The sequence below is a fragment of the Anomalospiza imberbis genome, chromosome 10, assembly GCF_031753505.1.
Source record: "Anomalospiza imberbis isolate Cuckoo-Finch-1a 21T00152 chromosome 10, ASM3175350v1, whole genome shotgun sequence".
In the NCBI taxonomy this organism is placed as follows: domain Eukaryota; kingdom Metazoa; phylum Chordata; class Aves; order Passeriformes; family Viduidae; genus Anomalospiza; species Anomalospiza imberbis.
The window spans coordinates 2,334,227-2,360,829 of NC_089690.1; the positions used below are offsets into that span (position 1 = coordinate 2,334,227).

At 43.4% G+C, this 26,603-nt stretch overlaps 1 long non-coding RNA gene across 2 annotated transcripts in view; it reads left to right on the plus strand.

Moving 5' to 3' along the window:
• The first annotated feature begins 1,249 nt into the window (after nt 1–1,249).
• The window catches only part of LOC137479549 (uncharacterized), an 87,015-nt gene continuing 61,661 nt past the window's right edge, over nt 1,250–26,603 (plus strand). For both annotated transcript variants that reach the window (XR_011002330.1, XR_011002331.1), the window contains exon 1: nt 1,250–1,358. This is a non-coding gene — a long non-coding RNA (uncharacterized lncRNA). The remainder of the gene's footprint in view (nt 1,359–26,603) is intronic.

The following is a 26,603-nucleotide window of genomic DNA, read 5'->3' on the forward strand; positions in this document are numbered from 1 at the left end:
TGATCCTGTCAGAGCTTTCCATTGGGAAACCTAATTTTTAGTTTTGCAATAGCGAAATAATGCTAGAGACAAGTCTTAGAGGAATGAATTTGCACGTCAACATCCTCATATCTGCCAGCCTCTAACTTTAGGGGAACTTTGGGTCAGGCTTTGGATTGAAAAGTGGAGTTTTTTGAGCAAAAGTATTGTGTGATATAAACCAGAAATCTTCCAACCCAGTCTTTTAAATTCTGGAGGGTTCATGTTTAAAGAAATGCTTTGCTGTCAGCAGACAAATACTGAAATAATTGTTCTCTAGGGGATGACAAACACCCGTTAAAATGCACACACACAACCAGTTCTTCATTTTTAGAGCACACTAAAAGTTTGATACACTGGGGACTGGCAGATTGATCAGGGAATCTGGAGGCTGGACAACAAACAATTGCTCATTTCTGTCTACAGCAGCTGAACCCAAGCTTTGAGGTGAGAATGATTCAGTGGCACAAAAGGTTCTGATTCACCCCGATTTTACATCTCCTGATTCTGAAAAGGTTCTGATGGAGGAATGGGGGTATTGGTGCAGGAGAGGCTCCTGGTGATGCCTTGTGCAGGCTGCCCTAGAGCAGAGGCTGGGCAGAGTCACAGAATAAAGCAGGGATTCATGAAAAGGATCTCCTCCATGGATCCACCTTGGGCAGCACCAGAGCCCAGCCAGGGCTGCACCCAAGATGAACCCAAATGGTCCCAAAATGCACGAGCGCTCCCGGGGGCTCTCGCTGTGATCAGCTCTGCTCCATTGGCACACTGGAGTTCATTGTCCCATTCCAGCTTTAGCCCATGCAGTCCCATCCTGCTTGTTTTTCTCTCTCCAGCCCACGTTGTTTGTGCTCTTGGGCCTGAGGTTTGGATCATTTGTCCTTGGTGCCCAGCTGAAGAAGGAATTGTTTTGTCTCCCTGCTCTGTGAGGAGAGCTCACTGTCCCATAATATGAAGCTCAGAACTGCACACTAAAGCAGCACAGAATCTGAGAAATAGAAAAGCTCAAACCTGAGGCTTCACTGTAGCATTGGTGAGGTTCCCAAAAACACAATAGGAATTGTGCCAGTCTGCCAGAAAAGAGGCGAGGTCAATCAGCTGGGATAACCCAGTCCTGGTGTGGCTGTGAGGGCCAGAGGGAGAGTCCAGGCCCAGGTGGGGTTAGGGTGGGTTTAGGTTTAAGCTTAGATTTAAGAGGGAGGAGGAGTAGTTTGGCTTTTGCTTTCACAGAATAATTTAGGCTGGAAAAGACCTCTAAAATATTCCTGTGCAACAATTCTCCTGGTATTGCTGAGCCCTCCAGTCAACCATGTCCCCAAGTGCCACATCTCCTGGAGAAGGTAGGGAAGGAGGTGTTCATGATTGTCATATTCATGATGGTTAAAATAATACTTTTTATGGCTTTTTTTCCTTATTTGTGTTGGTGTTAGTGAGCATTTGTCCCCTTTTTTTGTCACAGAGATTCTGGGTAAATTTGGCAATGTATTAGGTGTCCTTTAAGGTGTTAAAAACCAGAAGAATTTGTGTTTTCAACAGTGTTTTGGCCCAAATCTTTTCAGAGGAGCTGTTTATTAGGCACACTGGCTAATGAAGTGTCCTTTGATAATTAATTTGTCAAATTCAATTTATTGTTTCATATAAAAAAATAATGTTGAATGTCTGGCTTTGGTGTAAAATTCAGGGTGAATAGGTTCAGACAATACTGCTAAAAATAGTAGAAAATTAGTGTTGGGGGTTCAGCCAGAACCTGCTGGATTAATGAGTTTTGGGACTGGTGGATTAATGAATTTTGGGACTGGATTGGGTGGTGCAGGAGGTTGTTGGGTTGTAAATATTTGTGATATGTGAGCACGAGACCCAGTTCTCTTTGGGTGAACCTGTTTGGGGATAATTCTACCCCAGGCCTTGACCTCCCTGCCTGCACAATAATTAGTGGGGCTAATTGTACAGAGAAAAGATGGGCTTTGCATTCCTTCGTCTCAAATCTGTTGGAAAAATCAGGGAAACAACTTTTAGTAAAAATGAGCATTCATGGGAGAGGTTTGCTCAGCACTGGCATGATTCAAGGACTTGGTTTTCTGTGCCCAGGCGCCACAAAGAGGGACAGAAACAAATCCTCAGGCAGCAAAGCAGAAGCTGAGGATTTCTGGAGCAGTCTTGGTCCTGTAATACTGGTAAACAGAGAATTCTGACATTTTTAAGGAAAAGAATTCCAAAATACAGCCACTGCAATGGAGTTGTGACAGCTTGAAGTCAAGTAAAACTTGTTCCCTGTGTTCCCTCTTTTTCAGGAATGTTAATTAGGAGTTAACTGGTGTGGAAGGTTGGATTTTTCTGGGATTTTTGGTGATTCTCTCTGGAGATGAGGGTATTAATAAGCCTCTGCCTGGGTGTTGGTTACTATGACACCATTAATAAGGACAGGCTGTTTCTATGGCAGACATGCAGAATGTTTTAGGTGTAAAGATGGCTCCAAGACAAAAAAAAATCTCTTATTTTCTCTTGATAACAAAACAAATGAAAGCTGTTGTTAGAAGATTATTAAAACTTTATGGCTGTAATAAATTATTTTCTTTTTGCTGTATAGGGCTGGAGGTGTTGATGTCCACGTGGTTTAAGGAATGTTGCTTGGAAATTCAGTTTGGTTTAGAGTTCCTCCTCAGACTCATCCAGGATGTTATTCCAAGCTGTATGCAAGTGCTAATCCTTGTTTATAAGCAAGAATAAAACAGAGTTTAGGCTGAAGACTAACCTGAGCTGCTGGCAGGGTTTGTTTGGGATGGGTTGCCTCACATTTGTTCCCACTGGAATGCTGCAGTTTTCTGCAAAGAAATGGAAAGTGCTGGCTACTCTGCGTGATTCCAGGGAACTGTCAATCCTAAGGGAATTAAAATGCATTTGTGCATTTGTTCACATAATTTTTAAATCCTCTGGGAGCCTTGTTTTCCTGCTGACTCCATCTCCCATCCCTCCTCAGGCATGCCACCACAGGCTGTGGGCAAAGGACAAAACCTGTGCTGGCCCCCAGCGCCTCTTTTGTCATGAAATTCCCAGAAAATCATTGCCACGGTTCACTTTTGATTTGTTGCTTTATTCCCTGCACGCATTTTTGCCTCTGCCATCCATTTTTACCAACCCCGGTGCTTTGCCTGGAGGAGACATCCTCGGGGAGCCGCTTTTATTTATAGGGTCAGGATGTGAGACAGCGACCAAATCTTGTCCTGGATGCTCCAGTGGTGCCTTTGGGCTGCGTGTGAGGAGGGAAGCAGAGCTCAAAGCAGGAGATGGAATCTCCCAGCTCCCATCCATCACTAGATGGCACGCTGGGAGTGGGAATGTGCCTGGGCTGGGCTCATCCATGCAAGGCTGGGTTAATTCGTGCAGACACTCAGGAACCGAGCAGCGACAGGCAGCTCACCCGCTCGCAGCCCCGGTGCAAGGGACAAAAGTGGAGCAGACAATTAACTGGGAGCAGACGTGTGTGGCACAGCTCCTGGCTGGGTGGGTGGCATGGCCACCGGGGAATGTTTGCTGTTAAAACATGAAGGGAATCTCTGGTTTCTTTTTTTTTTTAATTATTATTTTTATATCACTTATATTTAATGCGGGTGTTACAGACACCTAACAGCTCTCAAACATCAGCAAAATTAAATTTTGTGTTCACTATCAGGAATGCCTTCCTTGAGCTGCAGCAAAGAGGCATAAGTGGCACCTTATATTATTTATATGACAGAATTCTAAGAATTGCACTTAGAATCAGACACAAAATGAGCTCTTGGAGAGTTTGGAATGTCAGCAGGCAAGCTCCTGCTCTCCGTGTCCCCAGTAGCAACAGAAACCTGCTCTGCCTTATGTCAAGGAGGAATTCCTGCTTGTACAATCCCACCAAGATTTTAGGTCCTTAAATAGGATCTGCTGGTTTTACTGCCCCTTCTGAGGGTGCTGCAGGTTGAACTCCCTCTCCTGAATGCCCAGACTTTGCTGGTCCCATGGGATGCGGCTCTGGCTGCTTCCTCTGCAATCAGTGCTGTCCTCAGTGCTTCTGGATCAGCTGGTGTTTGTTGCCACTGGGAAGAAAAGGAAAAAAAATGAGGAAAAAATAAACCCAATCCAAACAAATTAAATCTTGTGGCCAACCCACACCCATTCACAGAAAGTGCAGTCATGGAACAGTGGATTTGGGGTTGGAAGAGGTCTAAAAAATCATCAAATTCCATGCCCTGCCATGGCAGGGACACCTTCCACTGTCCCAGGTGCTCCAAATCCTGTCCAGCCTGGCCTTGGGCACTGCCAGGGATCCAGGGGCAGCCACAGCTGCTCTGGGCACCCTGTGCCAGGGCCTCAGCACCCTCATGTCATGGAATTTTTTCCCTGTTTGGAGCCATCCCCTTCTGTCCTATCCAAGATCCTGCACAATCTTCTCTTTAATTCTAAACACGAGACAGTTATGCTGGGAGTTTCCACAGGGATAACACAGAGTAATGGGAATTCCAGCAAACTGGGATTCAAACCTCACTGTTTAAATCTGATCTCTCTTGGGGACCCATCACCAACTTCCTCCATGTTTTCCACAGGGTTCTCCCCACCACTATTTGATGAATTATTGTACTCTCACTGACACCTTTTTTTTGTGTTTTGGATTCAAACCCCTCTGAGAGCAAGTGATGGCTGCACTGACTGTCCCTGGCGTTTTTTGGGTGCTGTGGTGGGAAAATGAGGAAATCTTGGTTAATTGCCTTTAGGAGGAGCTAATGGGTGATGAAAGGAGTACTGATCCCTGTGCCAGTGGCTGGTGCTCCTCGGAGCTGAGGATATTTGTGATTCCTTCAGCTTAAAGGTGGTGAAGGAATCGCCGTGTCATTCCAAGGAGTGTGACAACTCCCAGTTTGGCCAAATGCCTGCAATCCCCCCGGAGGTGATTCAGACACAGATAAATCTTTGATAGAGACCCAATTTCATTGATATTTTATATCTTCCTGCTGCTGGATACGCTTAAGGCAGCTCAGTGACAATCCTAAACTCCACTATCACGGGAAGATCAAGGGACAATAGACAACTTTGGAGTTTGGGCTGTTTTTGTGCACACTTGTCACAAGAACAGCGGGATGCCCTCGACTGCAGATGCCACTAAGAGCTCCAAAAAGGCATCACATCTTTTCTCTGTTGTAGGCAGCTGGATCAACAAATCCTTTGAAAAATATATCCACAGCATCCGTGGGACTTCTGACAGGCTTTGGGAGTTTGATCACCCTTGGAAGAAAACCCCAGCTCTGGAGTTAACAAAGGAACAAGCAAAGCCCCAGATCACCTGGAATGCTAACAAAATCCAGATTTTGATAAAAGGAGAGGAAATCAAACCTATTTGTATAAATGTGATGCTCCTCTGAAGTGTTACTTCCTTTCAGAGAGTTAGTTGTTCAAAATTCCCAAGAAAATAAGGGAATACAGCTTTTGTAGGAGGGCAGAGTGACAAGAAAAAGCCAGTTTACCCTTTTAGGAGGGTGCTGGATGAATCTCTTCGAATTCCAATGTATTTTAGAGAAGCAAAGAGTTTCTGCAGGAAAAAGCTGCGATCCAACTCTCTGTCCCTGTCACACTCCTATTAATATTAGTAAGGTTTCAGGGGTGTTTTTAAAGGGATTAATACTAAAATAATGTTCAAACATTGCCTACTGGGTTTTATTGTGGGAGATTTGAAATGGCATCACACCATTAGATAAAATAAAGGGTAATCATGTTCTCATGGAATGGTTTGAGTTGGGAGAGGCTTTAGGGTTGACCTCCTTCCAGCCTCTGCCAGGGCTTCACCTCCCTCACAGGGAAGTTTTTTCTTGATATCTAATCTAAATTCAGATTCTTTCAGGTGGAAGCCATTCCATCACACATATCCCCTGATCCATTCCATGCACATGGACTGTCCATCTGAGGTCTGTATAGCCTAGAAAAAATTAGGAATTTTTAAATTTTCCCCTCCAATTTTATCGTGCTTTGACTATCATAGAAGCTCTTTTTGAGCAGTTTTTGAGCTGGATTTTGAAAAGGTGTAAGAATAGCAATTGGTCTTACTTTAACCTTTTTTTTTTTTTTTTTTCTTGTCATTGTGCATCTTCATACATGGGAATATTTTCTCTCTGCCAGTGATCTCCCCCATTGGATCATCCTTAGACCATTAAGGAAATCCTGGTTTTTAATCAAATCCTCAATTGTAAACAGGGATCAAGATCTATTCATGACCAGTATGGTTTTTTAATATTAGAAATAATCAAATGTGTGTTGGCAGAGCAACTCCTGCTGCTGCTCCAGGACTGCTGACCTGCAGAGCCAGGAGAATATTCCTTAAATGAGAGACTTCATCACGTCCCTGGCAATTCCAAATTCCTGCTCAATTGGGTGCACTGGAAAGCTCCAGCTGCAATCCATCACTTTATTGCTTTAACCTTCTGCAGCTGATTTTGAAATGTTAACATTTAATGTGGTTATGGAGTTGCTGCTTCCCCTGCTTGTGAAACCTCTCGAGTGGGGTCAGGTGTGTTTGTTTAATCCTGGCTCTCATGACCAGCCATGGGTGGGACAGTGGGAGCCTGCCTGCTGGGGTAATTGGTGATTTTTGTTTGGGATTCAGCTTCTGATGTGCTCAAATTGGCCCTGTACTTTCTGAATTCCAGGTTCATAACCCTAACTGGGAGGATGTGGGGAGAAGGAAATTCTGAAAAAGGATGTTAATTAAGATTTTAATTTGTTGGGAGACACACAGACTTTCCCTCTCAATATATATTCAGTGGGAACAGTGCATGTCACCATAAATATGGTGCTGTGGTGGGGTGAGCTGTTATTTGTCATTACACATAAAAACTGGAATAAAGACACTTTAATTCCATCTCTTTTGTATTCCCAACCTTTTCTCCACGAGTTGTGCATCCCAGCAGGAAGGATCCTGTGTCCATCACAATACATAGAATATGCCTGGGCTTTTCTCCTGCAGCACTGCTGGAAAATAAGAATTGATGATTTTTAAAATACTGATCTGTCCTACTTTAGTGAAATATTGGGAAAAGCCCCATGTGGATTTCAGTGTGGATACTTTACTCTGACCATAACTTAATGTCTAGCCCATGAGACATTTGCATATCAATACAGAAATGGTGAGGTTTTGGTGATGGATGATCTTGGACAGAGCATAAAAGGTGATTCTGGTGGAAAGAATACAGAAATACAACTTTTTCTGTACTGGCCTCTACTGGATGGGTGCATATTCCAAAGTCAGGGAGTTCATCCCTGGAGCACTTGTTGTTCCTTGGTTATTAAAGGCTGAGAAATGATCTCCACAAAGTGGGATACCTGCATCTGGAAAATATTTCCTTTTGGTATCGATAGCTCTAAGTGGAATAGAAGATGGTAGATCAGGCAGTGATCATATTGTTTTAGATCCACAATTCAGACTATTGTTTTTTCTTGAAAAATGATTAATATATCGAAAAATGAAGAAGAAAAGGAAGAAGTGATTATTTTAACTTGGAGTTTAACACATAATTTATACCCTCATTGGAAACAGTATCATCTCCTGCATAATTCCTATGAGCTGCTCTTCTATTGAGAAGTATTGCTGCTATCAGTGCCACTTTTATCTTAGAATCTTTTTATACAATGCAAAGCTGGGAAGAAAAATGTATTCTTTCCTTCAGTCACTCATCCCTGTAAACCCCAAAGACAAACTGCTGAAATTCCTGGGAGTGAGGCAGAATCATTTATCACTCCAAATTCTGGAACACAGAGCCTGGGAGATCAGGCTGGTTTCTGAATGCTGAGAGACAACTGACATTCCACTCCAGGAAAAACAGGAAGGGAAGGGTGGGATTTACTGCGGAGCTTTCAGAGTGGAAAACAAAAAACCAAACACAAACTAACAAAAAACCCACATAAAAAACAAAACAAAAAAAAACCCCATCCCAAAATCCAAAAAAACCCAGGTGAAAAACATCATGTTACAGAAGTAGAGGAGAGATGAGATTTATCTGGGATTACTTCTTTTAAAATCCTAGGTGAGCTGAAATAATTCTTGAGAAGTGGGTTAGGGCCTGTTAAGTTTTATTTAATAACCCTCAGTACAATACCCAGCTCTGATCCAGCAGCTCATATGAAGGCACCTCAAGGCAATGATATTTTTTCACCCCTTTGTTATAGATAAGAGAATTAAGAGAGGGAAAGGTGAAGCTGGGTGGCAGCAAGAGTCAGAAAAGGAGCCCTGAGGGTTTTCCAGGGTAGCTTCCCTGAGCTTGTGTAATTAGGAGAGGTCACTTTATTGTGTAAGTAATAATTTAGTTCACTCTGGAGTAACTGTTTGGAGTGCAGGGTGGTGAAAGCTGATCCTTGCATGGATGTTTTCCCAGTCCTCTGGTTCCTGTGCTGGCTGGGGGGGAATAAATGGTCAGTGATCAAGTATGGTGAACTGGGACTGCTGGGAATTAAATTATTTAACTCCAATTCATCTTTGAAATATGCACCTACATCTCCAGGAAGGAAACAGCTCCTTTTCAGATGACCAGATATTTTTTTGGATGGTTTCAGTTCTTGAGCTGACATGGGCACTCCTGGCTTTTTTCCTCTCCCCTCATCCAAGTTCTCTCAGTCCTGCCTGGCTGCAGAGCCACAGGGTCTCCCAAACTCATCTGTATGAACCCAAAACAGTGTTGAAATATTTTGTTCTGTCTCCTCTTGGAGTTAATACTCTCCCAGCTGATTCTTTAATTTTCAAGCTGCTCTTTTCACTCCCTGAGCTGCAGCTGTTGCACTTGGGGGTGATTTTTAGGAACTGCTTCGATTTCCTAATGCAGGCTGTGAATTTTAAGTGCTGTGCCCTTGCTGCATCAGTAGCCCTTGCTTTGATCTGGTTAAACTCCTGAGAGGGGAGCCCTGGGGCTTTCCTCACTAAAGGGAAGGAAACGTGGATTATTTCTTGAGGTAAAAACACAAACCTCATACCGTTGTCTTTGAAATGTGTTGGGTGAGGAAAGTGTGCAAGGTTAGTGCAGCCCTGGGGCGACAGCAGCGTCTGCTCCACATCCACACGAGTTTGGCATTGTGGGGTTTTGAACAAAGAGCTGCTGCCAGCAGAGCCCTGAGCTGCTCTTCCTAAAACCTCTGGGATGCTGGTGTCGGAGTCCAGGGCACTCGAGACCCTGGCAGGGGGCTTGGACACCTTGGCACGAAAGTCAAAAACACCTGAGGCTTTGATTTTAGCCCGTGGGAGAGGCTGACAACTTTATATGAGGAATTACAAGCCGCAAGGGTTCGAGTAGTGTAATAGGGGAATTGACACAGGATGGAAAAGTAGAATTTTGGGGTTTTTTAGAATGTAATTCAGGGGTACAAGATGGAGGAATCTCGGCGTGCCCTAGCCTTTTCTTCCTTCTCCTTGTCCTCCATGTCTCGGTGTGATGGTGACACTTTTCTGTTGGGCTAGGGTAGGGACACACTGTCCAACAGAGATTTTATGCATTGGTACAGGAACTGTAGACATGGTACACGTAGTTTTGAGTATATAATGTGGGAGATGCCCGGGGCTGGGGGCAAACTGCCACGGCTTCTGTACTAGCTGGACCTCTAGGTCAGAGAGAAACTATCATAGAGAAGAAAAAAGAAACAACCTTGAAAATTCAGCTTCATGCATTCCAGACCTTTTCTTTGGCTGCCAGGCTGGGGAAAAAAGGACTTTCACACTGCTGGGGTCTCGCCAGCCGACCCCCACATGCTGGGAGCTGCAGAAATTAACACAGCCAAATGAGCCCCTCTGAGCGGGGTTGTCTTTGAGGGGAGAATGATTTGGTTTCCAGCTGGAAGGAGGGAAGGGCTGGGAGAGCGTTTTGGAGTGGTGGGGTTGGACTCAGAAGATTTGGAGTGGGTTCTGATTTCTGGTGGGGTTGTGTTTATTTTTGGTGTGGTGTGGTCCAGAGCCTGTGCAGTGCTCTCCTCTTGTTTGATTTTCCTCTATGGGATCAATGTGATGCCAAAAAAACTGCAAAAACAGCTCTGTGTTCTCATAGGATCATGGAATCCCAGGTGGCTTGGATGGATGGAAGGGACTGATTTGGTCTTTCCAACTATAATTACACTTGGAATAAAATTATTGATATATCAGGGAAACACTCTATTAGCAATAATTTTATGCCTTTAAACTTTCAGCTTGCCATGTCCCATTGTTAGATGAGATCTTCTCAAGACCTTGTCCTAAAATTCCAACGTATTTTAGTGACTTAAGGATGAGATTTTGTCCTTGAATTGTATTTCAGTAATGTCTGTGGCTTTTAAATATCTTGGGCCAATCTCTGAATTATGGTACAAGATATCTGCCCTTACCTTGCTGTTGTGTTGAGTTTTTTTGAGCATGTGACAGCTGTGGTTGTGAAAAAATCCCTTCTTGGAGTTCTCTGGATCAATCCATATCTTCCCAGGAAAGGTATGGTGCTATAAATTCCACACTGTTAAATAGATTCTAAAGCCCTTGGCTGACAGGGATCCCCAGGAAGCCTTTGGAGAGCAAATGTGGATGTGGAGGCAGTTGTGGAGCCAGCTCCTGTTGATAAATGAAGTGCCAGATCTTTAATCATAATCTTTAATTCCATGTCCAGCTTCAGGTTAATTATTCAGAGCTCTTGGAATCAATTTTGGAATGATGCACACACACTCAGGAAAACACTTCAATCAAATCCAGGGCTATACATGTGTGCTTGAACAACTTAATAAGTGGGGTTTTTTTGTAGAAATATTCTGTATTCTTGAAGTCAGGTGCTCATTTGAAGGGCGAGGTTGTTAGGGAGAAACAAGAGGAAAATTTAGGGCATTCCTAAAAGGGAATTTCTTTTTCTTGAGCAGTGGCAGTGGGACTGAACACAACTTGGCCAAACTTCCAATGAAAAATGTTAAATTTACTTAATTTAGGTATTGTTGAAAGCATTCCTTGGTGATAGGGGTGGGTGGTTTAGTTTTTGGGTTTATTTGTATGGGTTTGCAGGTTTTCTCTTGATGCTTTTGGGTTTTTTGGGGAGTTTTTCTCCACATTTCAATAAATGGCTGGGGTTTTGGGGATGGATGGGTTTTGAGTCATTTGTAACAGTCACCTGCCAGTACACGGGGCATTTTCCCCACAGCCAGTGGTAAATGGGAACTGCTCTTCAGAAATGTGATTTCAAATTCCTGACGTTGAGTGATTCCCTCCAGGAATGACCTGGAAAGTGAACAACTAAAACCTCACTCCAGGTGGATGATGGAGAGGTTGAAATACATCTTCCACAGCTATGAAAACCCAAAACCATTTAGAAAAATAAGCACATTTGAGCCTGATTATTTGAAGTGGTGCATCCTAGAGGCATGTGGAAGTGTGTGAGTTTGTTCCATATATTTTTAATCCCCTAAATATCCAGAGCCCTTCATGTAGTGTTGGGATTCCATCACAGGACTGTGAATGTAGTTGTACATTTAAATAAATTAAGTCTATAATTCCCTAGCAGAGCAATGATTTTTTTAAATAGATTTGAATTTGGTAATTTTTCTACAGTTTTTTTATTTGCTGTTACATTTGTGGCAAAATCCTGGGGGAATTAATTAAACTGAGTTAGGGGAGGAATGTCATCCTTTGCAGGATATGTCTTGTTGTATTGTCCCAAACCCAGGGTTATTTTGACAGAGGAATAATGGAGATAGCCATGATTTAAAGAACAGGAGGAATTCCTGACAGGAATGGAGATCTGTCCTTGTTGGGAGCCAGCCTGGGGTACTTGATCATGGGTATTGATTCAGCCCATCAAAATTTGTTGTAGGAAATGTAATTTATGCTGCGACCTTCAGACAGCTCTCAGCTGAAATGGAAAAACATGATCCTTACAGATGGGTCTGCTTATCACTGGCTCCAAGGAAATGCAGGATGGATGGAGGAATTCAAGCAGGCTGGAAGGACTTTCCAGTGGAAAAAACATATGGAAATATCTGTTCTGTAAGCACTGCTATGCATACAATTTTGCCATAAAACTCCTTTGATAGAAGATTTGCATCTCCCAGAAAGTAAAAAAATTCCTTCTTCCCCTTTTCAATTCTATTTTATTATTTTCATTATAGATGTGAGGTATTGTTAATTTTGTTTTGGTTTAGGCCAGTTGCAGGTCTGGGGATGGTGTAGATGCTTGGGGGAGGTGCACAGGAACAGGATTTGAAGGGTCGTTTCTACTGTAAGGGTTAAAGATGTATTTAAAGGAACAGAGTGATGAGAAAGGATTGGGAATGGGATAAGCTTCACTGTAAAAGCAAGGAAAGGAGCAGGGACTCCTATTCCCAGTTAGTTTCAGAAAAGTAACTTGGTAGGGAACCTTTTAGCAGGATGGCCTAAAGTATCTATGTAGGATCCCAGAATGGTTTGGGATAGAGGGAGCCTTCAACACCGTCCCACCCCACCCCTGCCATGGCAGGGACACCTCCCACTGTCCCAGGCTGCTCCAAGTCCTGTCAAGCCTGGCCTTGGGCACTGCCAGGGATCCAGGGGCAGCCACAGCTGCTCTGGGCACCCTGTGCTGGGGCCTGGCCACCCTCCCAGGGAACAGTTCCCTCCCAGAATCCCACCCAAACCTCTCCTCTGTCAGTTCAAAGCCATTCCCCCTGTCCTATCCATACCAGGATGCTGTGTCCAGCTTTGCTCCTCCACTGTTCAAGAGAGAGGAAAATCTACGGGAGAGCCAGAGGAGGAATATCAGGATGATCAGAGAGTTTGGGAACTTGACACATGAATAAAGATTTAAGGAGCTGGCTCAAGAAGTTCATCCTTGTAGTACCAACAACGTAACAGAGGGGGAAATGAAGTTTGTTCCTCAGTAAGGATTTGAATCAGAGGCACCAGTTACAGCCTGGATCACAGAAAAATCTGAGTGGTTAGAAGCAGGAGGAGAAAGGAATAAAAGAGAAGGAAAGAAATATTAATCACTGGAGTAAACTTTCCAGGGAGGTGTAGGGCTGGTCCTTGCTGAGATGTTCATGGCTGGACAGGGACCTGGATGAGGCAGGAGCCATTGTGGTGGGCATAGTGATCTCCACAGCTCCCTGCGGTTTGGGGTCTCCTGCAGCCCACAGTCTCTGCTCTGGGGCCACGCACAGCAAAGTTTTGCAGCACAGGAGGTTTTTCTTCTCCTCCCACCCCTCCCCACAGTCAAATGTTGTTACAAGCCTCGGGGTAAAAGCGGTTCGGAGTCGCTTGCGGTGTGGTTTTCCATACATTAAAATGTTTAAGGAGTTTAAAAGTGCAGTTTTCTAAAAACAGACACCCTGAGGCTTCTGCTTGAGGAGCTGGAGACAGGAATTCTGTTTCAAAGGTGCTTCAGATGCTTGATGGTTGTATCAGAAAATGCTCCTGCTAATGCAGGGCTGGTGCCTGCGGTGGATTCGAGCAGCCAAGTGCCTCCAGCCTTTGTGTCTGTTGGATTTGGAACATTACAAGTTTTATTTTGGAGTATTTATGTACACGGCTGCCGTGTCTGGAAACTCAAGAATTGGTATTGTTAAAGATATTTCCCTTCCTCTGCTTTTGGTAGGGGTATAGATGCAGTTTTCAGTTTTGTTGGAGTTGAAGCCCCCTCGGTTTGGGGTTTTTCTTTTCCCCTAAAATGACAAGAATAATCAGCACACTGCATTTGAATTGCTCTGGAATTAAATTTCAAGTGGAACAGCATGGCAGCTATTTCATTATCTCGGAATTTATTCCAGAATTAGGAACCAACGCTTTCAAATTTCATTTCCTTGTGTAGCTTCTTGAGCCAGCCCTTGTCTGTGACAGGCTGAGCTCCAGCAGGAATGGGTTTAATTTATTAATTGGAGGCAGCAGGCGTCGAAAGGTTCTGCATTTGGGCACGAACACATCTATATTTGCATACCTTAACTAGAACAAATGGATGTCAGTGCTCAGCCCTGGATTTTCAAAGGAGCTCAGGAAGTTACTTTTCTCTTTGAAAACCCTAAACTTCAGAGGAATTTTTTTTTAAAAAATTATTTTTGCAGTGACTCTGTAGTTTCATAACCATCAAGAAGAAATACTGATTAATTTAAGTGACTCTGTCCTTCCTTAGCCCAGCTTCTTGGAGTTAGCTTGGAGATTTTGTTTTGTTTCTGTGTCCTAAGTTTGTCAATTCTTCCTCAGCAACATTTCTGAAATCCTGTCCTCTCTAAACAAATGCCCAGCATCTTATCTGCTATCGAGGCTGTTGGGGCTTCATCTCCCATCCTTTATCTCTTATCCCTTCCAGTCCTCTTGGAAGCTGCTGTATCCTTGCTGTTGTCTCTGGCACTGACAGCCCCATCAATTCTCTATCCCTTCACTGGTCCCTTTTCTTCCTCCTGCATCAAGATAAACTTTTATTGTTATTTCTGAAGACATTCTCTTTGTTTTCTCTCTGGTGTCAGTGCCTATCACATTGTCCTCTTGCTGCTGGCTCTGTTCATGTGGATGGTTCCAGACCCTCAGCACAGGCTCCTGTGTCCATCCCTCCTTGTTTGAGGCTCAATTTCCTGTCCTCGGCCCTTTCCTGCTCTGCAGGGGCCAGAGCTTGCTTCAAAATTATAAAAATGCAGTGGTTAAGGCTGACCAGCTTGATTTAGCCCTCACCAAAGTGATCACAGGTAGCCACCCACCTTCCCAGCCCGAGGGTGTGTGCTGGGGATTGCAGACTCCCATCAAGACTCTCCTCTGGCACATTTAGGACATGCCATCCTCTGCTAGAGCATTGAAAATGCCAAGGAAAGCTTGGTGGTGGTGTAGGGAATGCTGCTTTCCCCAGCCAGATGCTGGGAGGATGATGATTCCTGTTGTTCAGAAACGCAGCCAATCCATTCTGTGAACCTTGGCTCTGTGAGTTGAAGTTTGATTTTATCACTGTTTCACTGCAGGTTTTGCTGCAGCCCTTCTGTGCACAGGCCTCAATCCTTTATTCCTGATGAATTTGTTGTTGTGACTGTGGTTAGAAGTTTCTTCACTTCTAATCTCACTTGCCTGAAAAAAACTGTTTTTTCCAATAGAGAGACTGGTTTCTGTTGCCCTGACTTTTAAAAGTGTTAAGTTTTCTTTTATGGTTCTTTTAAAAGTTTTAAAGGTCTCATAAAACTTGTTTAGCCTTCTGATAATGTTTGCATATTTCTACTGGAGTTCTCATGCACAGTTCCTGTAAATAATGATTGTTTTACATTCTTCTTTGTGGGAGGAGAGAATTGATGGACTGTTGGTTTGACCAGTGTGGTTGGAGAGGTGGCAATTTCACCCTCCAATCCACTGTCACTTTTGGAACTCTATATATTGCGAGGTCAGAAATAAAGTTGGGTCTTTTTCTCTTGTGAACTCACCAAGCTTCTGTGTACTCATTTCGTGTCCAATAACGACAAGTTTCATCTCTGATGAGAACAATCCTAGACTGATCAGGGATCTGATTGATGCAGAATTTGAAATCTTAACCCTGGCAAAGTACTGAACTTTTAGTTCCTGACCCTTTTGCTGTCTTTGTGCCTCACTCCCTGTGGGCTCAACATAAACCTCTCCTTGGGGAAGAATCCTCCTCTTATTTTCACTGCTCACACTCAAGAAACCTTTTACTCTCCCCAGCACAGCCTGGGAAAGATATTTAGAGGACGAGTTCTGGCTTTAAACATTCCCAATTTCTTAAGCCCCTTCCAAGGGCAAACAGCTGTTTGCAATAGCTGAGGATAACACCTAAATGAGCAATCTGGTTTGTCCAAAAAAGCCCCACACAGCTTCTCAAAACCAGCGTGGCCTAAAAGGAAATGGAGTCATTGCAGGATAATTAACATCCCTTGGATATCTGAGTGTGCAAAGGTGCATTTGATCCCATTCCTGTAAAGACCTGATTACATTATGCTAATGAGAGTTTTCGGAGCTGCATTGTTGTTACGGGAAAGCTCCTTTTGAATTCAGCACAGCAATAATTTGCTTCCTTTGATCAGAAGAAATGTCAATTACATTCATATTTGAGCTGGAGATCATATAAACAAGCCCAGTCCTTTCAGCAGGGCATGGTTAACACAAAAAAAGTAATTAAAGCACATCAATGGCATTTCTCAGAAAGCATGGGTAGGGGCTAAGAACAAAGTACAGAATCTTACCCTGCTTCTCATTATTCTCTAGGTTAATAAAAGGTATTTTTACATCATCTTGGTGGTTGTCCACATATTCAAAACACTTTCCTCCCTGGCAATGTCAGATATTCTTCCTTTTTCACCTTGTCCAAGAGGAGAAAGGCACCTCTGGGAACTGAACTGCTACTAAACCAAGTACCCAGGAATCTTCAAAGTTCAGTGTCACCTGTGAATTGTTCGGTTATTGAATAGGAAACTGGGCAGGGTTATAACATTAAGTAAAATAGCAAATATATTTCATATCATGGCTTCCTAAGAGAAGAGCCTGGTAGGAGGACATGGTCAAGTTCTTGGCCTGTGTGCAGCAGGTGGGAAACTTTGAAATATGCTGTTGGGGAACTGAGTTGTCCTTGTTTCTTAAGGTGTTTTTTTTTTTTTTTTTTTTTGTGTGTTCAGCTAAAAATAAATGGGCTAAATCAGGGTCAAGAGTTTCTATCTGTCCAGGCTGGTGTGAAAACAGCTTTCAAGAACTCACTGCAACCATCTAGTGAAGGATGAAAACATTTTATAGACCTTTATTCTGTCCCACAGTGATGCTCATGTGTGGGTGGAGAATTGTGGGTGTTGTGTATGATGAGGAACAGTTAATTAGGGAAGAGGGAGGACCTGTTTTTTCTTCTGTTCCTCAGTCCCACCACATAGAATGGGCTCACGAATGATGGGTTTGGATTTTTTTTTGGCTGTAATCTGGGTGCACAGAAGTCCCTGGATTCATTTCTGCAATACTCTCAAGCATGGGGTGTGGTTTTGGAGTTGTCCTGAGCAGGATCAGGAGTTGGAGTTTGAAGCTTGTGGGTCCCAACTCGAGATATTTCATGATTCCCTAGATCAGTGTCTGTGTCATGATAATGAAAGTGGTTAAAATGAGCTGGAGAAGAAACGATGCTGAATTGGGAGCTACCAAATATGTGTAAGTTGATGTGTGGTGTGGTAACTGTGCAAATTCCTAAGGAAAATATTCCTAAAAAGAACCAATTTCAAGGATAATAGTTAACCACTTCTAGGAGAGGTTTATAATCCAGAACATGCAACACAGGGGCTTAAGTCTTGACTCTGAGCAGTTGTATGGCAAGAAAATAGGGAAAATATTCCCTCCTCTCCCCTGCAAAGCATCCATGCACTCTGCCAAACAACTTTTCAAGGCACAGCAATATGTAGAATTTTTTTATAAATGCTTGGTCTCCAAATGCATGGACAGAACTGGTTAACTGGGCTCTAGTGGGAAGGATCCATGAGGACGAACCAGGAGTGTGTTATTCCGAGGCAATTGTTTCAGTGCACAGTGCATCTATCTCAGCGAGCAGATGCTGCTTTGTGTCACTGGCCAAAACTGTCATGGTCTGCTTCAGCAGGCAGACTTGCAGAATAATAAACAAGATTTCTGTATGTGTGACTGCGGCAAATACTTGTTGACGGTGAGTGCTGTATTTCTTTCAGAGGTCCTGCCAGCTTTAATTAACTCAGGTTTATTCTGAACCGCGCCGAGATTACGAAGTTGTTTGTAACCTATTTGTGCTGTAATACACAACCCAGAACATCTCTCCCCGTGTATCCCTGACTGCAAACCTGTCCTCTGCTTTTCCACAAGTGAATTTGAGCCCTGGCCATCCTCTCTGCTCCATTTAGCTCCTGCTTTTTTAGCCCAGGTTTGGGGACACTCGCTGGGTTTGAGCAGTTGGGGAGAGGGCGATTGCCTGCCCGGCTGCCTGTGCTTGTCAGACCCAGCAGCCATCAAAATCTCAGGATTTCTTTTCAGATGTGCTTGTGTCACATTTCAGAGTTTTTCCACATCACCTGCTCCACTTGCCTTCTGTCTGTGAGCACCTGGGGTCTCTGATTCAAGGACTGGAATCTCCTCAAGGCTGAGTTGCCTCCAGCTGTTGCTGTGCAGTGCTTGGAGCAGGGGTTGGATGATGGGTGTGCTTTGGGTGTGTGAACACGGCTGCAATTGCACAAGAGTTGTCCAAACACACATTTGCAGATCTTCCATAAGGCTCCAGCACAAATTCTTCCAGTGTTTCACCATTCATTACTTTACCCTGCTACGACAGGCAGCCAGCCTCTGCCAGGGATGCTGCTGCACCTCCTCCTGCTGCTCCCACCCCGGTATCACTCTGCTTGCAGCAATCTCCTTAAAATTTAAGTTATGGGTTAATGAAACAGAGCAAAGCCTGCTCTCCCTGGCAGCACAAATGGCCAAGATGACAGCTCCAACTCTGGCTGGGACAGAGATTGATGCTTGTGTGCTGTAGAGGAAAAAAGTTCCAGTAGTGCTGGGAAAGAAGGGAAAACACAGGGACAATGGAAATGGAGGATAAGTGCTGCTGCCAAGTTTATTAGATGATTCTGTTGGATTGGTTGGGACATGATTTTTTTTCTTTTTCGGGGGAAGGGAAAAGCGAAGTTCTTCCCACCCCTGCTTTGTGTAGTTTATAGTGTAGGGAAATTGGTTTCTAATTCTGATGTATTTTAACTCACCCCTTCAGCTTTCAGTACTGAAACCCATAATTATCTGTAAGGAAATGTTTTCATGACAATGGGCCAGGCTGTGATTTACCCAGGAGGTGGTGTTACCACCTCTCCAGGGGCACTGAGAGCTGTGGTTACTTGTTCTCGGTGGAAAAGAGGAGCTTTACCTTGTGCCCTTGTAATAACTCTTCATCCCTCTGCTGTCCTGACCACACTGCCGTCCTCAAACCCCTGGAAGAGAAATCTGCCCCATCTAATGGAAGAAGTGTTGAGCTGTGGCCAAAATAGTGCTGGAAAGGTGATTTTCAGTTTAGTGCAGAGCTCTCCTTCATTGCTGCTGCTGCTCCAAGCTGGCCTGGGTCAAGTGTTCCACTTAACAGTGGAGAGCCTCAGTGCTGGGAGCAGCCCCAGGAATGGTCCTGCTGTGGGGATAAAAGCCCTCAGCACACAGTTACTCAGCATGGGTGGAAATGGAGAGCTCCAGGCTTTTAAAAACAAACATTTCTGGCCCAGCAAGCCAGAGACAGCCCAGCCAAGGAGCCACCTGCTCCTGCTCTTGTTTGAAGTGGAACTTGGGTCTCCTCTCGTGCCACAAATGCTTTGCCTTACAGCCAGCTATCAAATACTAATATAATTTTATATAATGGAGCCCTTTGTGCTCCTCTGAAGGACCAGCAGGGCTATCATCATTGCCTGAAGGGCTTTAAAATTTCAAGTATTTTTGCTTGATAGCTCTGGGAGGTTTTTCTTTGAAAGAAGTCCTGTGCCAGGGGAGCTGCTCTCCTCTCCACAAGCAGGAGCACAGGAACTCCTTGTCACACTGTTGGCAGCTGTGCCTGCATGAGGTCCCACTAAGAGATTCCACAGAACAATGCTCAGCCTTCACAACACAAAATGCAGTGGGGAAAAAGGTGAAATTGTAAAAAGCCTCCTTCTGATCTTACCCAAGATCAATTTTAAAGCAATGTAAAGTCGGAAATTGCTGTAGATTCACTCTTTGTGGTAAAAGCAGTTTGTTTCTTGGATTTCTTCCCCTTTCCTGTAGTCGGCCTCCCTCCCTCTGCTCAGAGACTGCTCGGGTCCTTCTGGTTCATCACCCAAACGTGCCCTGAGGGCAGGCTGCTGTCACCTCCAGAGCTCCCCTGGCCACTGCTGCCAGGCCCCATCCATCAAGTGAACAGGTTGGAGGAAAACAGGAGCTGCCAGCCTGAAAAAAATCACAGCTCTCAGCAGCACCAGCTTCTCACTCCTGCTTCTCCTGCCTCACCCCTGCCTGAAAGCTTCCCAGCCATTGGCATGGCTCTGCCAGGAGCTTGGCTTTAGTGCTGAGACTTTTTTTTGGCTTTCTCCTGCCAAACAGGATGGGAATGTTGGGACTGTGGGATCAGGTTCTGCTCAGACCATGGAGACAATGCCTTGTGTTACTGGGTCATCCCCGTGCCAGCTGGGAATTCAGGGTTGGAAAAAGTGACAGTATTGATTTTAAAATTTCATTTATTTTTATTAACTGCTTCTGAGTCAGATAACAGATTCCATGTCATTGTATGTGATCCACATCCAGAAGATGACATGAATGCTGTCCCTTTCCCTGCTTAAGAAATGCCAAGGCTTCTGTGCTGTGGTGGGATTTCTGGGATAAAATTTGGAGGTCCTAATTTAGTTTGCTTATGACTGAGATGCCTAATGAAGGGAACACTGATTAATATAGTTATGAAAGGTAGTAAAAAAAACATGGAAAATAATTCAAATTTGTTGGTAGCGCTTTTGCAGTTGTTGGGCATCAGAAAGTCAATGGTACAAGACCTAGAAAATGTAAATTAAGGGTGGAAGAGGAGGCCTTCTCTTCCCCCTAAAAAATAAAAAAAGTAGGAGAAAACAGACTTGGAGTTTTGCAAACATGCTGTGTTTGATGAATCACAACCGCTCTCTTGAATGATTTTACTTAAAGGTACCAGTGCATTGCAAGTTTAATTCCTCTGGTTTGAAATCTTTCTTGAAGCTGTTTTGCTTCAAGGAACATTCAGTGAGTCTGGACAGGATGGAATGAAATGATGAATGGTTCTGTAAACATCCCTGATCACGATGCACAAACATGGAAACACTCATGGATTGCCTCGATGGAGGAGAACCAGGAGCTCCTTGGAGCTGGGGCTTGGGAAATGCAGGGTGTGGATGTGTGAGCAAAGCTCCTGTCAACAAAAAGACAATTGAAGTATTTTTTTTAATTTCAAAACAATTTTGCATTTCTAACATCGTATTCTAGACATCCAACTTAAAGTCATGCCTGCTTTGATCCTTTTTTCATGTTTTTATTTGTTTTGTAAGATTCATTTAACTCATTTTTGCCCCATTAAAAGGTGAACTCATGGTTAGCACGATACCTTTAATTTTCCCCTTTTCATTTCTCCTTTTTATAGCACACCTTGGGACGCCTCTTTGCTCCACACCTTAATTTTAATCATGCACTGAAAGCAGCCTTTGTAATATTCAGGCAATCTTGGTGGAATAAAAAATGGAAATTGTTATTTGTCCTAGATGGCTCCATTTCCTGGGGAGCCCAGTTGAGATGTAAACATGCCAGGCTTCACTTCCCACTTTGTAAAGTGAGACTTCCAGGTGTGTCAGGATTACACATGGAGCATTAGGAGGTTTAAAATGTTTTTCCTGTCAGGATGGGAGTCACGGCAATTTCAGGCATTTGATGCAACGCCCCGTCCCATGCTCGCTCTAATAGAGGTCGTTATAATGCCTGTTTTGGAAGTGGTGTTATTGATGAGCTGCAGCTCTGCAGAACTCAGATTGCCTTTCCAGTCAGCTTTCTGCTCACAAGTTGTTTTCTCGGTGGGAAATAAATTGTTTTCACTGTGGGAAATGTTGGTTGTTTACTAATAAGTTGTTTTCTTGCTGGGAATAGATTTTGAATGTTAAGATGGAAGATGGGGTTTTGCTTTGTGCTGGTGAAGGAAATACAATAAGCCTCAAGTCCTTGAGCTATGAGGACTTTTTAAACAGAAGATTTACGATGTCACGTGTCAGTCTTACACCTTATCGGGTTTTACGAGGTCACAGGGAATTGTATCTTGGCAGTCACTCAGAACTGAAGGAATTGTGGTCAAGCAGGCTGCCTGTTGATGGAAGAGGAGCATGGATTTCACAGGAACTTGTGCTCATCTGCATCTTTTCCAGGGGAAGATCTGTATCTTTGATCTGTGTCTTTTTTTAAATTTCATTTCTATCATGGAAACACAAAGGTTGGAAAAGATCCCCAAAGCTGAGTCCAACCTGTGACTGATCCTCACCTTGTCAACCAGACCAGTGTTTGTAGGTGAAACAGTCCTGAAATTCCCCCACAGTGCAGCTGGATGTGGTGTGTGGATTTGCTTCCTTCGCAGCAAACCTCCCTGGATTCACTAAAACTCCAACAAAATCCCCCCTGTGTGGTGGTGGGAACATTGGATTGACATTTTCTTCTGGAGGTGTTTTGACAGAACAAACTCTGACTGAAATACTTTCAGTGGAAGAAGGGTTTCATAGCTGGAAAAATGGGATTGAGTGGAAAAATATTCAGAAATTATTTTGCCTCCTATATGTTTCTTCAAATTTTGTTTCTATAGGTCAAAATAACTTTTTGATGAAGTGTTTTTATGTGAGCTTTCATCCTGGAATTCACAGAATTGTTGTAGAATAATTTGGGTTGGAATGGAACCTCAAAATTCATCTCATTCCAACACCCTGCCATGAGTAGGAACACCTTCCACTAGACCAGGGCATGGTATTCAGGAGGAATTTCTTCATGGAAAGGGTTGTTAAACATTGGCAGGGGCTGCCCAGGGAGGTTTGGAGTCCCTGTCCCTGAAGGTGTCCAGGGAAGGCCTGGAGGTGGCACTCAGGGCTCTGGGCTGGGGACAAGGAGGGGATCAGTCACAGGCTGGACTTGATGGTCCTGGAGGGCTTTTCCAACCAAAATATTTCTGGAATTCTGTGATAGCAGTGAAGTAAAAAAGACCCAATCCCATCCAGAGAATGCATCTTTCTTTCTTGGACCAGGGATACCTTGGATATTAAGGAATATTTCTTTATCAAAATAGTTGTCAAGCATTGGAACAGACTGCCAGGGCAGCAGAGGAGCCACCATCCCTGGAAGTGTTCACAAAAATGTGTGGATGTGGTGATTTTGGACATAATTTAGCAGTGCTGGTTTAATGGTTGGATGTAATCTTGGAGGCCTTTTCCAGCCTTAATGATTCCATGATTCTGGGAAATATTAAAGAAAGTTTGATACACGTTTTCTGTAACGCTTCTGTTCAGGTGAAAGACAAGATTTGTGTGTTTTCAGGAGGTTTTGAACTTATTAATAATTTTCTGTTGATCAAATGGGGTAAAACTACTGGAGAGGGCTTTTCTGAGGGAGGAACAAGCTGGTTTTCCAGCAGCCAGAACTGGGATGTGCAAACACACTGTACAGTTGGACATGTATGGCTCAAAGATGTTTTAAATGGGGAGAAAAAAAACAGATTATTTTACCTGGGGGGAAATAGTTTGACTGGGTGGAATACATATTCCCCCAAAAATGGGCTCGGTGATCCCCATTTCCTTTCCTGGAACACTCCCAGAAAACTAAAAGATGTCAAAAATTTGAGATTTTGCATCTATTGGAGAATTTGCATAGAGTAACTGCAGTTCCCGCTGTAATTCATTGGGTGCCTTCTGTGAACACAGATGTGAGCCCTTGGTGCTCTCCATAAATTCAAAGAATGACTGCAAAAGGATACATCTAAAAAATAAAATAAAAAAAAAGCAGAGAAAACCAAGGAAAAATCTGGGCAGGGGGTGAAGGATTTGCCAGATGTGCAGAAGAGAAATCACAGCAATGAAAGGAAGCAGCTGCTGGAGGGTGGGATCTTCCTTCCAGGCTGGGAGAAAGTTCTTGGGGTCAGCTTGGGGCCTTGCTGGGCTACCAGAAACTTCTCCTTGATTCTTGAATCATGGAATCATTCGGGTTGGAAAAGCCCTCCAAGATCTTGGAGTTGAACCATTCCCCAGCACCCACCAGTGCCCCATGTCCCCAGGTGTCACACCCACATGGCTCTGAAATCCCACCAGGGATGTTGGGAAAGGAAGAATTTTGGAGGGAAGGGATATTTAGATGCTTGGAGTAGCAATTCAGGTTTGGGTATGTAAAAGGAAGTAAAGTTCAGGATCTCTGTGTGGCAAAATGGAATTTGAATTTGTTTTCCAAACTGAGCCATACAAAATTCTTCTCTCAACCACAGGATGCAAAGGAAATGGTTTAGGTAACTTTCCTTTTGTTTTGTTTTGTTTTTCCCTTTTTTTTGAATTTTATTTTTAGACTTTTATTTGGGTTTCTAAATTGTATTTTATTTTGTCTCCATCCTTGCAGCTCTTTGCCTTTTTGGAAACTCCTGTGTTTCCATTCAGTTGTCTGTTCTCTAGAGCCAGGAATCCTGGAATTATATAACTCTTTAGGCTGGAAAAGCCCTCTGAGTCCAACTCTGAACCCAGCACTGCCAACCTTTGTCCCCCCCTGCCACCACTTGTTTTCTACCCAGGTTTTGGTTGCTTTCCTCAGGTTTTTCTCCATCCACTCCGTATTTTAACAAATTGGGATGCCCAAAATGCAACTCAGGTGGTGACTCCCCAAGGACACAGGGAGAGGGAACATCCTTATCTCTCCTTCCCCCTTACTTTTGATATCAGTTTAGATCTGTCTGATAAAAAGCTGTCACCACCTAAAGCCACCAAACTGGGGCTGGAGGGAGGGGCTCATGCTGGCATTTGGATGTCAGTAAATATTTAGAAAGGTAAAAAGGCTAAAATGGGAATTTTGTGGCATTGGAGCAGAGGAACAGATGGATTTCTGCTGTGGCTTCATTTAGGTCAAGGGAAATCTAATTAACAAAAATTACAGCAGTTGAGTCTGGTATTAGTGCTGTATTCACAGAAACTATGATTTTTACATTAAAAAGGTAATTAGCTATTCCTGTGAAGCAATAGAGGAGACATAAGAGCTGTCAGAGGGCATTTGGTGTATTTTACTATGGAATTTTATTGCTAAATCTAATTATAATAATGATTTTTTTCAGTGATGGTGAGACTGAGGGGATTGCTCCTGAAATGAGGAGCAGTGATTCCTATTTAGCAGTCTTCCAAGGAATTTATCAGGGCTTCTTAGGCTTTGTTTTGTGGGCATAGCTGGGAAAAATAATCCAAGTGGATTTTTCAAATGGGTTATTTGAATTGAGTTTTGAGTTGTAGACAACCGGAGATTGAGAATTTAAGTCTTAAATTGGCCTTAGAGACAAATTAAGCAAAACTGAAATAAAGCTTTAATTCTGAATGTCTGAGAGGCTCCATATTTGTTAAGGCAATTTTAACTAATCCCCTTTAACTTAATATTTCCAGTTAATTTGGATTTATATCTCAGTGTTGCTGTGCTGACAAACCCTGATATAAAATCCATGTTAAAATGAGCTTTTTGTAGGGATAAAGTGGAATTTTGTTGTTCATCTCAATGGAATGGTACCACTTTGCTGAAATCCAGAGGGTTTTCCCTCTTGCTGGAATTGTGACAAGGCAAATATTTGTGCCTTGGATGACCAATTTTAATTGCTAATTTCTAATTAATTGATTATTCAGGGGTGTTCTTGAAAATTTTTCTTTTGTCTGGAACAAGCCTTACCTTTGTCAGGCAAAGTTAAAAATTATATCATTTTACTGGGACCCTGAACATTTCTTAATTCAAAAATGTGGCTTTGTACATTCAGAGATTGCATCATATACAAAACTTTATAAACATCCCCGGAGAAACAATTGACAGAACTTTATAAATTATACACCTTGAGAAACAATTTACAAACACATTTAAAAATCACTCTGGCGGAGAGGTGTGGTCTGAAAAGCTGGAGAGGAAAGCTCAGCTTGTGCTTGTGCTGGGGCTGAGCCTGTTCAGCAAGAGCAGAGTCACGTCCTGGGTGGCATTTAGTGATTTTGTCATTGTTCTGACATTGCTGTCACCGTTGTTTGTTTATCCAACCTGCCTGAGGCGCCGGCGCTCCTTGGGAGCTTTGACAACCAAAGTTCTACCCAGGAACAGATTTGGAGCCAGGCAGGGCTCGTGGGCTTGCTGGGCTCTGTGACAAAGGATGATCCATGGGGATGAGCTTCCCCGTTTGTATTTCTGTGGAGATGGTCAAGGTGATGGAATGAGCTCAGGAATATCCGTAATGGCTCATCAGGGATCTAAAGACCTTCGTGCTAAAAGATTTTTCAGTTCATTAAGAAATCCAAGTAAGTAAAAGTTAACTACTCAATAATCACTGAGTTCTGAAGACAATTTGCCATCAAATTAGGTTGGATATTGAGAGGGAAGGACTCTCTCACACTTGAACTCCTATAAAAGCACATTTGAGGGACGTTTTTCCTCCCCTGGTGAGCAGCACATGTTCAGATTTATCCAGGTGACGTTTCCACCCTGGAATATCAGCTGTGTGCCCTAGAAAGAGCTTGCCAATCATCTTCCCACTTGATCTTTGGGGTTAAATTGGGAAGTGCTATTTTCCCTGGGTTTCATGTGGAAGGGAGGCAAGTGAGCTCAAGGATGTGAGATGGCTCCCATGGGTTTGGCTGGCTCTTTTAATCCTTTGAAATTCCAACATCTCTTCAGTGGAAGAGTCTGGAAGCTCTGATTTCCACCATTGATCATGAGAAGAGAAAATTCAGGGTCAAATATTTTTGCAGCTCAAGATGAATTTGTGGCAATTTCAGGATGAAGCTGTTTGACTTTGGCACAGTCTATTAAAGTGTGGTAAATTTGGCAATTTTCCTAAATTTAGACTAACAGGGCTTCAATATCTTGGAATAAACTTCACATCTTAAATATTTACAACTGTTGTTAACACCTGAGTAACTGAGCTGCTACTGCC